Raw genomic sequence first — 13,091 nt, 5'->3', positions numbered from 1 at the left:
CGGCCACTATTAAGATGATGTACGAAAAGCTAAACCACATCTACATCTACATAACTACTCTGCAGTTGCCACTTTCAGATTACTTAAGTTTATCCGTTACGGATGTTTAAGAACCCGTGACTGCTTTTTATTCTTTTTTTCCTATACAAATACAGGAAACTGCAACCAGCCACTTACTTGAAATATCTCTTTATTCCATAACAGATTTTCGAACCTTCAGATGGTGCGTAGCGTAATGCCGAATGCTGGCTCTGTGACAAGAAGATGGAACATGGTTTAACGTATCACCTTGAGTAGTGTTGTGTACAAATCATTGCCATATAAACATTGCTCTCAGCGATACATTAAAGCATGCTCCATCTTCTTGCCTCAGAGACAGCATCCATTATTACGCTATGAAATAGTTGTGTAACCTTTTATGCACCACCTGAAGATGAGCCTGAAAAATTTGGAAAACTCTTGTATCCTATACATAACTGTTTCAAGAAATTGACTGGTTGCAGTTTTCGGTAATTATTCTTTCAGAATATTTCCCCACTGCTCCACTCTCGAAAAGCACGTGGGAAACATGAACACCTAAATCATTCCGTGCGACCTCTAATTTCTCTTATTTACATTTTAGAAAGTGGCGCGACCTGTTGATACGATAAAGGTGTAGATAAAAATATAGAAACACAAGACATTGCCATTTCTAATACAGTAAAGCAAAATCATTGGCATTGAAACATGATTAATGTATTTCCTCCCATGTCGGTGCTACTCAACAAAATACAAACATCAAAAAAGTTTTGCATCACCCCGGTTCGCAGAAGATAGATGTTCCTGAAGATAGATGTTGACTGTGGATGTTGTATCACAGACACAGTCCCTTTGACTGTACAGGGATGTCACTAAACCCGCACAAAGATGTAAACAACCATGCATCAGCAACGCCTATTACACGAAGGGGGTCCGGCAGCCGATCAATTCCAGTCATTCTACCAGGAAGGAGGTACTCGGCTCGTGTTGTCTGTAGTGCTTAGACGGTCAATACCGCGGTTCGATCGTGTCCGCGTTGTTACTTTGTGCCAGGAACGGCTCTCAACAATGGAAGGGTCCAGGCGTCTCAGAGTAAACCAAAGCGATGTTGTTCGGGCATGGAGGAGATATGGAAGAGATACAGGGAGACAGGAACTGTCGATGACATGCCTCGCTCAGGCCGCCCAAGGGCTACTACTGCAGTGCATGATCGCTACCTACAGATTATGGCTCGGAAGAACCTTGATAGCAAAGTCACCATGTTTAATAATGCTTTACGTGCAGCAACAGGACGTGGTGTTACGACTCAAAGTGTGCACAATAGGTTGCATGATGCGCAACTTCACACCTCTACGTCCATGGTAGGGTCCATCGTTGCCACCACTACACCATGCAGCGTTGTACAGATGGGCCCAACAACATGCCGAATGGACCGCTCAGGAATGGCATTATGTTCTCTTCACCGATGAGTGTTGCATATGCCTTCAACCAATCGTCGGAGACGTGTTTGGAGGCAACCCGGTCAGGCTGAAGGCTTTAGCCACACTATACAGCGAGTGCAGCAAGGTGGAGGTTTCCTGCTGTTTTGGGGTCGCATTATATGGGGCCTACGCACGCCGCCAGTGGTCATGGAAGGAGCCGTAGCGGATGTAAGATACATTTATTTATTTCTCATGTCAAAAGTACAGAATAAATATATATATATATATATATATATATATATATATATATATATATATATATATATATAGAAAGTGTTGTCAAATTGTACACAAAAGAAGACTAAAAATTGTACACTTCAAGTGCATTTGGTGTAGCTCTCATAAGGCCTTGCATCGTGCAGGTGGTTGGAGATGAGGAACACTGAGGGAAATGGCTGTTAGTCTGCTCAACGCCACACTGGCAAAGAAATGAGTCCACAGAGAAACCCCAAGTCCTCAGATTGGTCTTTCATCTCGTTGTGTTTGATCGTAATGTATTGAGAGACCTCCATATTGACCACTTCTCCGAATGTCCAGGGGCGAAGTTCTTCCTTTGGAGCCATCCATTCTCACAAATACCGACATTTCTCCCGCCATCGTGAGATCCTTGCCGTATGTTGATTCTCGATAAGAGCCTCAGTAGTTGTCAAGAAGCTCTTTCTTGATTTCAGCCTAGGACGTAGGGGCTTCCTTCGTTGTGTCCTAACTTTTCTCATATCTCGCAGCTACCTCACGTCTGATTCAAGGAGGAGCTATGCCAGCGAGGCAATGGAGTTTTTCCACAGGAGTAGGTCTTAAGCAACCTGTGATAATCCGGCAAGACTCATTTAGAGCCAGATCTACGTTCCTGGCACGACTAGACTTGTACCACACCGAACATTCATATTCAGCAGTAGAATAACATAGAGCAAGCGCGCTTCAGCGCACAGTGCATGGATTAGCATCCCATGATGTAACTGTCAATTTTCGCACTATGTGATTTCTGGATGCCACTTTCTGTTTGGTGTTCAGGCAATGCTTTTTATATGTTAGCACGCGATCTAGAGTTACTCCAAGATATTCGGGAGTACGATTATGTTCGAGTACGATGCCTCCCCAGGGTATATTTAAGGATCTATCTGCCTATTTATTCTTCAGGTGGAAAGTGCGGGTCTGAGTCTTGGCAGGATTAGGTTTCAAGTAATTCCCATGATAGTAAACAGTGAAAAATACATGAATGCCATCCTCCGACCGACAGTGCAACCTTATTGGCTGCATATTGGCAAGGAATTCGTCTTCATGGACTTCCTTCAGGATAACAACATCGCTCGAATTGTGGCCAGCATGCTCTCCAGACATGAACCCTATCGAACATGCCTGGAATAGATTTAAAAGGGCTGTTTATGGACGACGTGACCCACCAACTACTCTGAAGGATCTACGCCGAATCCCCGTTGAGGAGTGGCACTATGTGGACCAACAGTGCCTTGATGAACTTGTGGATAGTATGCCACGACGAATACAGGCATGCATCAATGCAAGAGGACGTGCTACTGGTTATTACAGGTACCGTTGTGTACAGCAACCTGGACCACCACCTCTGAAGGTCTCGCTGTATGGTGGTACAACATACAACGTGTGGTTTTCATGAGCAGTAAAAAGGGCGGAAGTGATGTTTATGTTGATCTCTATTCCAGTTTTCTGTAGAGGTTCCGGAACTCTCGGAACGGAGGTGATGCAGAACTTCTTTTCATGTATGTACTTCTCGCTGCTACGAAAAATCCCTTTGTTCAAATGACAGCCACCTCAACATAGGTATCACATTGCCGATAGTCTCTCCTGCATTTCTCGATAGTATAAAATTCGTTACCTTCTTTGAACGTTTCTGTCTTCCGTCAATCCTGACTGGTAAAAATTCCATACCACACAGCAGTACTTCAGAAGAAGACCATAAACGTTAGTAGATTCGATGCATCTTCTAAGCGTCCCACCAATGAAACCTAGGCCTTCGTTCGCCTTCCCCAAAAAATTTTCTAAGTCATGATTCTATTTTAAGCTGTTCTTTATTGTAAGCACTATGTATTACGCTGAATCGACAGCCTATAAATTTATATGATTTATCGTGTAACCAAAATTCGATGCAATGTTTTTAGCTATGTTGAGGACCTTACGCTTTTTATTGTTTGCGATCGATTACCGTATTCCACACCATAGCGTGAGAGGGCTGCTCAGACTCTACGGAATAGCAGAGGATTTATAATATATTTTGAGAACCCCAATATCATTTTTGTTTCACTCGATGACTTGCCGTCAATTACACAAACCGTGACTTTTGTGCCAGGAAACTGGTCACACAATCCAGACGACACTCCTTACGCACATAATCTGATAAGTAACCGCTTATGAGGACTGTTGTCAAAATCTTTCTGAATGTCTAGAAACATGCAAACAGCCTGAGAACCCTGTCGAATGCACTCGCTACTACGCGTAATAAAGGGCCAACTGTGTTTCACAAAACAATGTTTTCTGAATCTATGCTGGTTACGTATAACTAGATCGTTTTCTTCGACGTATATCACAACAGTTGGTGAATGACGCAGTCAACCACGAATATTTTTTAAAATATTTTATTTCAGTGCTGTAACTGGTTTCGGGCTACCATGCTATCTTGGGCTGGCTCATATTTTCACTTACACAGATGTTTTGATCAACAACATGTCGTCTGCTCCGGCATTGCTCAGGACTTTTTGAGTATCACACTAAATGTTTCAAAATCGTGCTGTAAATGGATGTCAGTTATATGAATATGTAGTTGAGCGAATTACTGCTATTTCCATTCTTGTTTATTGATGTGATCTATGTAACATTTCAGTGTTTAGATGCCGATTTTCTTCTAGTGAAGAGTAAAATGCTACATTTGCTTACCAAAATTAAACTGCTGAAGACTGTTGCAAGTGCTGAGGTAAATGGAAATGTCGTGTGGCTAGGGCCTCCCGTCGGGTAGTCCGTTCGCCTGGTGCAGGTCTTTCAATTTGACGCCTCTTCGGCGACCTGCGCGTCGATAGGGATGAAATGATGATGATTAGGACAACACAACAACCAGTCCCTGAGCGGAGAAAAATCTCCGACCCAGCCGGGAATCGAACCCGGGCCCTTAGGATTAACAGTCTGTCACGCTGACCACTCAGCTACCGGGGCGGACAGTGCTGAGGTCATTAAACGGTGCCAGATGTTAATGATGATATTACAGTGTGATTACTCTGAATCAGCAAACTGGGGGAGATGGCCATTATGAAGAGGATCTAAAATACACTGAAGACCATTGAAGTCCCAATTATAAGAAGGCAGCACGCAAGAAACACCAAATTGAGGTGCAAATAATTAACATTTCAGTCCAACTGCACAAAGCTGTTGGGAGGGACGCCATCTACCTGTCTTACGCAAGGAAATACTTCGCATCAGGTCTGTCATTCAGAAATCACGTGTTAATGTAGGTTGTTTCTCAGTAAGTCATATTAGGCAGCGAATAAGACCGAGAAAAGTCTTTTAGTGCGTGTTGGAATTCAACAACTCTGTGTAGTAAATTTCGGCTCCTGTAAAGCACAGGTCACATAATAATTTAATGGTGTAGTCTCCGCACTATACCCTGCAGTCACTATTCATTTGTTAAGCCTGACAGCTAGCTGTGGTCAAGGCATGTTATATTCATTACTGCTCAAGGCGAACTGTCGTTTGCATTCTTTACGTCAGGTTTGCAGCGTATCCTCAATGGATTGCTAATGATGTGTTACGCTGCAGTAGGTCCTTTAAACAGGCAGAGGTATACGTCAAAACTGGTGCCAAAGCACGCAGTGTAGATGCGCAACAAGAGAAAGTAAGAGACCGGTAACTGATACGATAGTATAATGAAGATATGTTTCATCAGTCAAAAAAATGCTCAGAAATAACCAATTACTTTGTGTTGAATAAATCTAAATACTTTTACTCCAGAACGTAATAATTGTTGTTGTTGATGTTTAAAGCTGAAAGTATTTGACTGTATTAGCAGCTGGCAGTATGCGTAGAGAGTAGTCGATACCTCCTCCACTTCCTCATGTTCCAAAAAGTAGTAGGTTCATCTGTTATGAACCTCCGCTGTTGATAGGCGTGATAGTTGTTACAGTTCTGTTTAACTTTTTTGAACCGACACAAAGCTTTATTGCATATAGGTAAGTGATTGGTGTCACACGTTTTGTAATGAAAGTAAAGACGAACACGAGGCAACAGCAAAATATGTTCGTGTTAAAATTTGGACTGCATCCAACATACGCACGGTACTCTTGGAGTTCTTATTATCCAGCTCCGACCATGAGAGTGCTGTTAGTCCTTCTCTGTATACTCACCCATCAATGAAACACACTTTTCCCGACGTTGGATAACAAGACGGAGACTTTGGTTGCTATACAGAAAACGTTTCACCTCGAAAATCACCGTGACATTAATCTGTAAATGTCTATGATGTAATATCTTCCTGATTCTAAGAAACAGGAAGAAGTTACGTACTATTTGCCATGTCAAGAAAATACGAAGATGAGGTAAAATTTGATAGGCCACGTGAGTAGCATGTGTAGCAGCGTCCTGTGCGGAAGGAGCTGGGACGTTGTCGTGGAAGGAAAACGACCGATTATCCGCCTACGCAGTTTATCAAGACGCTTAGACTAGCTGACCTCCCGTAACTTGCGGTAGGATGCTCTTACGAAGGTTTGTCCATTTCGAGTGTAATCTGTTAGCACCATACCACAATAGTCCCAAAAATATAATTGACATAATCTTTCCTGATGATGGTTTGGTCTTTCACTTTTTCATCGGTGGTGAATTCTTACGTTTCCGCTACTTGTTGTCGAGGAATCGTAATGATACAACCATCACTAGTCAACGGTGATTACGCTGCTGAAAACGTTATCGAAACTGGCAATACTTCCGCTGCTTAGTTCGACGAACATTTGAAAGAGCGTGAGCAGTCTCGAAACCCAGAGGACAACGACCTATGTAAGGTTCAGAACATTCAAGACGTTGGAAAGACCGATTTTCACTTTTTGCACTATAGCCTCGAAAGTGATATGCTGGTCTTCGAGCGATAGGGCCTCCACTTCTACTGCCATACCCGCCTGTTAACAGTTGAGAGGGTCTGCCTGTCGCACATGGTTGAACACCCGTGAAGCGTCTCCATCACTTAAACACTGTTCCAAATGACGGTTACAGTGCACTTTCACCACCTCCCGTTCACATACAAACACAAATTGCGGCATGAAACTCTAGAAAATGATCTAGTTTTGCTAATAGAACTGTAGCTACGTGATACAGCAAAATACTGAAATTATTCTCCGGCATCACTTGTCGATAATGCATGTGACCATGTGAGTCTCATAACATACAGAGGTTGCCAAAAATATGGAAACATCTTGAGAAATGCGTGTCTGAACATAAATGAGGTTGCTAGCCAAGCCGATAGGTTACACTGTTGTATTTAACCATGAATGGTGCCTGTGCAGTGTTCTCTATGCGTTGCAAGTGTCAGTCGCTGTCAGCCAAGAGACCCAAGTGTCCTGTGTAGTTGTGAGTGCATTGTGTCGGAGCCCCGTGCATTCGAATTTTTTGGCGCTCAAATAGTGGGTGCTTCCGTAACGAGGGTAGGCGAAGTGTGTAAGTTTCAATAGACATCACAGCGAATATTTATACTATTTAGTGGATACGCGGAGAAGCATCAACCGCCAAGTCACAAAGGGGACGGCAGTGTGTTGACTGATCGTGGCAGACTGTCATTGAAGAGCATTGCGACCAACGTAAGAGCATGGCAGCTGAAAAAGTCACTGCAGAACTCGATGTCGCACTCGTGCGCCTTGTCAATTCCAAAACAACGCGAAAGGGAGCTCCGTAATCAGGGGATTGCAGGGCGAGTTGGAATTCCAAGGCCACTCATCACTGAGGCAAACGTCGGTGACAGGAAACGTGGTTCCGAAGCCATAAAACTTAATCTTTGTTGCAGTGGAATAATCTCATTTGGCCGCACCAGTCTTGTTTCATATGTTTTCCAACTTCTGGCCGAGTTTACGTCCGAAGAGTGGAAAATTGTGCGGGTACGGTGATGATGTGGGTAGCCACATCGTGATACTTCACGAACCCCATGGTTACTCTGCAATTTCACATTACTGGCAACTATTATGTGACCATTCTGGCCGATCAGGTCCATCCTATGATACATTCATTCGCTAATCGTGTTTCAAGAGGATAGGACCCCTATTACACAGGTGGCATCGTCCAGAACTCGTTTTGTGAGTATGAGGATGACGTGTCACATCTCCCCTGGCCATCACTGTCACTAGATCCACCAAATCTCAATATTATTGAGCCTTTGCATCTACTTTGGAGAGAAGGCTGTGCGATCGCTATACACCTCCATCCTGGTTACTTGAACTTGCCACTATTGTGGAGGTAGAATGGCATAATATTCCCTTGCATATCATACGTGACCTGTACTTATCCTTTCCGAGACGACTGGAGGCTGTTTTGAATGCCAACGGTTTTCTTTCACTGTATTAGACGTGGTAATGTCTTGTGTTTCGGATGTTTCCATGTGTTTGCCTACTTCTGTAGTGTAGCATCGGGTTGCACCATTCTCTAATGGCGGCTCCAGCTGGTTTCTTCTGCACTTTGACGACTAGATTCAACGTGTTTCGAATTTATTTTTTCGAGGTCTTAGTTACAGCTTTATAAAAACCCCTTGTATCCCTTGTTAAAGTAAATACTCCGAAAGACTTATTTCCTCACCAACAATTTTACCTTCATTTCGCCCATATGTTGTGGGTTCTATTCGACATATTTTTCACTAAGCTAATAGATTACTTGTGAAGATACTCCATATGGTCCTATCTTAGTTACTGGGCCACCGTTATAGTGCAGCGTCGAAACTCTTTCGGAAGTCTAGGAAGGTCGAATGTTCCTGTTTATCTGGATCCATTGTTTTACTGACATGCTAATGGGTAAAACAAGATCTGTTGAGTGGCTTTTCCTGAATCCGCGTTGACATTTTGTAGGGTATGACAATGTTTGAACTTAAAATGCACTCCAGGATCCTGCAACATGCGTATGTTGGTGATATTCTTCAGTAATTCCATGCCCCCTATAAAGATTTATTGGCAAGCAAAGCTTGTTAAGTGCGTCCTGATGCTAAACGTCAGACATCACGCGTCACGTGGCAAGACCCTGTATAAAGAAAGGAGATAAGTTCTATCTGGTCCACCTCAACCGACTCTGCAGACAGGAAAGTTACTGTTGCAACCTTACTCTCTTAGCCATACTTCCCATTACTGCCTCCCTTGATACCAGACACAAAGAAATTAAGTGGTTCCCATGAATTAAGACAAAAGCAAGAAAATAAAGGTAAATAAAAATTTAATAAGGGCATGTGGTTCTGCCTTGAGAATCCATAACTTTCTTGTTTTAGTACCGAAACATGTTTCGGAGAAGTTTCTCCATTTTCACTGAGTACATTTATTCTCTGTAAAATAATACATACAGAATGTGTGCATTACAATGCATAACAGTTTGTGAGTTAATACTACACGTATTTACATTAATAAAACTATAGACAGAAATATTAACAGGGAAAATTTTAATATATCTCAGTATTACATATTGTTGTTCAGTCCGCTGTCTGATATCCGAAAATTTTTCAAATTTTATGCCTAATACGATGTTATCGACATTTTTTAATTTTTTTCTCTTTTTCCAACACTACTGTCGTTATGTGGTGATGTAAACAATGATTCATTATTTTACTCTTTGACTTACTATTTTTTTTGGTCGCAGTGCTGTGGGGCGGCAGGTAGAATAATTGAATATAAATGGATGGATGGGTTTCCCGGCCGATTAGCAACATATGTGGGGCGGCAGGTGGAATTTATTGTTATATAAATGTTCCTACTGTTTATTTATTTATTGCTGTTGTTTGCCATTCTCAACACTGGCTCTCTAACTACAATATTGGCAACCAGAAAGTGATTAGCAAAACGTGAAGCCTGTAATTAGAATTCCTAGTGCCCACTTCATCTGAGAAATACATTTATAGCTACAGCTTACAGCTCTGAGGAATTAGGAGATTGTCTGGGATTCATAATCAAAAACCATTCTCTCTAAGATGTTCACTATATTCTGAAAGTCACAGACCAAAAAGAATCCACACAATCCAACTACCACAGCAGTTCAGAGTCTAATGCGCTGAGGCAACTATAACTGTTCAAATTAAATGTTTAAGTGAATGCTCGCCATAATTTGATGATAATGTTCATCAAACGCCACGCTAAATAATGGTAAAATGTCTGTCCCGCGGCGGCACGTGAAAATACGACAAACGCAAACTGAAGATAGATCATTAAAGTCATCCCAGAATTAACACCTCACTCGAAAATGATTTCACGGTTACGCATATCCCGAGTAACTTATTACGGCATCCGAGGCTGTTTATAGCATTGATACCGATGCGACGCGACTCCCAGCACAGGTGGTGCGCTAATCAGCGACTGGAGGGAACTGGGGCCTTTTGCCTTCTCGCGAAACGTTCTTATATATAAAGCCGCGGTGCGGACGGCTAAGGGAACGCCTGATCAAATCCGCTCTCCCTTCTAGCCCCTGGGCTAGTAATGCACCACTTTAAGTTATCGAATAAATCATTGCTTCCTTTGTTGATGGCCGAGGAAGCTCTCAATTTAAATGTGCAATCAGCACACAGGTAAGTAATCATACTAAAAGTCTGACGTGGCTAAGTCAAATATTTTGGGCGAGAGAATTAATTTAATTACACTACACGCAGTAGACGAGCTCTGAACTTGCCCTTTGGAGATACGCTATCACTATAGTTTTATGGTTATTCAGTTGAAACTTCTCACATCTTTATGATTATAGCGGATCTCCCTTCTACTTAAATTTAAACATCTTAGCCTTATTTATTCGCCTACTTAATCCATCTTGCTTCCTTAATTTTTAAGACAAAAACCAGAAAATCATGAATTTCAACTAAAATTTTAATTTGTGAGATCCAGAATACTGTTTCTACTAAATTATTATGAAAAAGGAATCTAAATATAAATTTTTAAGTCTCTAGCTCTTTTCTGTTACGCCAATGATTTTTACAGAAAAACGTCCAAATTTCAAAAATAGTTAAAGTTATTGAACTGATATTCAACACATATGCTAGACATGCTAGAAACATTTCAGGTTATTTATTTGATTTTTTAAGTATTGCGCAACATTTATGATGTCAGAATTAGTTACAGCGGACTGGCTGGCATACAATGGAAAGACTGATGTGAATTTTATACGGCGTGAGTAGGCTGCTTCCCTATATCACCCTCTACTTAATTTTTTTTAATGTAAATCGAAAAGAAAAAAAAATTAATTACATAAAGGGAAGCAAGAGTACAGCTTAGCTCCCTATGAAAAATGAAAATTTAAACCTAAACATATAGAAATATTAAAAGAAAACTTATTACCTACTTCAATTAGTTAAATTTCTCTCATGTTCACTGCCTCTAAAGCAACATTATCACTCAAAATTTAAGCTAAATCAATGAAACACTTTGGCATACATATTGCGTTAGACAGTCAAACACATAAAATAAGTAAAATTATGAAGATCTTAAATCCATTAAATACATTTTTACATACACAAATTCAAAGGAAATAACACAGTTATTCATGATACACAAACAGATAATTATATCTTAGCAGTCTTTTCTAAACCTGAAAGTAAATTACACAAATCATGACAATTTCATTTTTTCACACGTGGTTGTAGCCGCTTTGGCTGGCGTTCTACACTTCCATTCACAAGGGTACAGGAGGGGAAGTTTCTATGGAGTGCATCCTTCACGTTCGCTCTAAATTACATGTGGAAAGGGGAGGGGACACTGTGAGTTGTGTCCAAGTCACTCCACGCTTTCACGCAGCTACCAGGCTGCCATTATCTGGTTTGTCCTGTGGAACAAACAAAAAGAGTGTCTCAGACTCTGTTCACTTAATATCTAAGGGTAGGTCACAATGAAATAGGGATATACACATTTTATCTTTCAATATGTTACTGGAACAAAGTTAACAGAACTTTTTCAACTTTACTCTCGCGGTTACTTAACTGTCATAACATCGATAAACAAATGGCTCAAAACGCCGTTAGTCACGTACTAGAGAAAATTTATGCTCAAGGCATACAATCATAAATCCTATTTAATATCAATTTATTATTTCTGAGCCTGGACACTGAACCAATGCTCGGTACATTCCTGACGAATCTGTATTTTATTTACTTAACTGACTCATCTACGACTACCCTATTCTTAGAGATAGTATGAATATATTTGATTAGCATTTGTCTTCTCAGCTTCTTTGTACATGTGAGTAACTTATAGTAACAGTACAGTTCTGAGTGTTCAAAACACACTACGTTTAGTTGACTACTAAATCCACTTATTGGTCCTCTGCTGCTGTGTCAGTTACACATCTGCAATTACGTACTTACTTCATCGAAGTGTATTTATGCTGAATTATAAATTGTAAGTAGGCTGTTTAGGATTTTTTAGTGGTAACGCCACCTCTGTATGAAAATCACTGGCTGTGCTGTGTGCAGTCTGTGGCTGCTTTGCATTGTTGTAATACTCGCCATTGTAGTGTTGGGCAGCGGCAGCTGGATGTGAACAGCGCGTAGCGTTGCGCAGTTGGAGGTGAGCCGCCAGCAGTGGTGGATGTGGGGAGAGAGATGGCGGAGTTTTAAAATTTGTCATGAACTGCTATATTTATATATGATGATATCAAGGTTAATACATTGTTTGTTCTCTATTAATATCTTTCATTTGCTAACTATCCCTATCAGTAGTTAGTGCCTTCCATAGTTTGAATCTTTTATTTAGCTGGCAGTAGTGGCGCTCGCTGTATTGCAGTAGCTTGAGCAGCGAAGATTTTTGTGAGGTAAGTGATTTGTGAAAGGTATAGTTTAATGTTAGTCAGGGCCATTCTTTTGTAGGGAATTTTGAAAGTCAGATTGCGTTGCGCTAACAAAATATTGTGTGTCAGTTTAAGCACAGTCATGTATAATTGTTCAAAGGGACGTTTCATTTGTCGACCCTTAGCCGAGGATACCTCACTGGAATCTTCTGATTTTTTCTTGTAGTTTGTGTAATTAGTGTAGATATTGTTTATCGCTAGCGCGTAATTGTAGAGAAAATCTCCTTTGTAGTTGCAGTCTTTCATTGTTGTACAGTAAAACAGTTGTGGCATGCATGTAGATTTGCACCAAGTATTTCGCAGCTGCAATTAACTAGATATTATTTTCAGTGCTATGTTAATGTGTTCTCTTATTTTTGATCTTCAAATTGTGTTTTTCTGTGTTGTCGTGTGAAATACTGTGACAATAATGGCGTGTGAAAAACGTAATACTAGGCTCCAAAGTAAACTGAGAAATGACAGTGAAAATGAAAGCAGTGTGTTAGCGCCACCGAGTAATGAATTAACTAATGTTCAAAGTAGTAATTTGGTAATTGTGCATAGGGAAATGGAGCGGGCGGCAAACAATGGCGTGGACAGTGA

The sequence above is a fragment of the Schistocerca serialis genome, chromosome 4 (genome assembly GCF_023864345.2).
Source record: "Schistocerca serialis cubense isolate TAMUIC-IGC-003099 chromosome 4, iqSchSeri2.2, whole genome shotgun sequence".
Taxonomy (NCBI): domain Eukaryota; kingdom Metazoa; phylum Arthropoda; class Insecta; order Orthoptera; family Acrididae; genus Schistocerca; species Schistocerca serialis.
Note: the sequence above shows the minus strand (reverse complement) of the source record.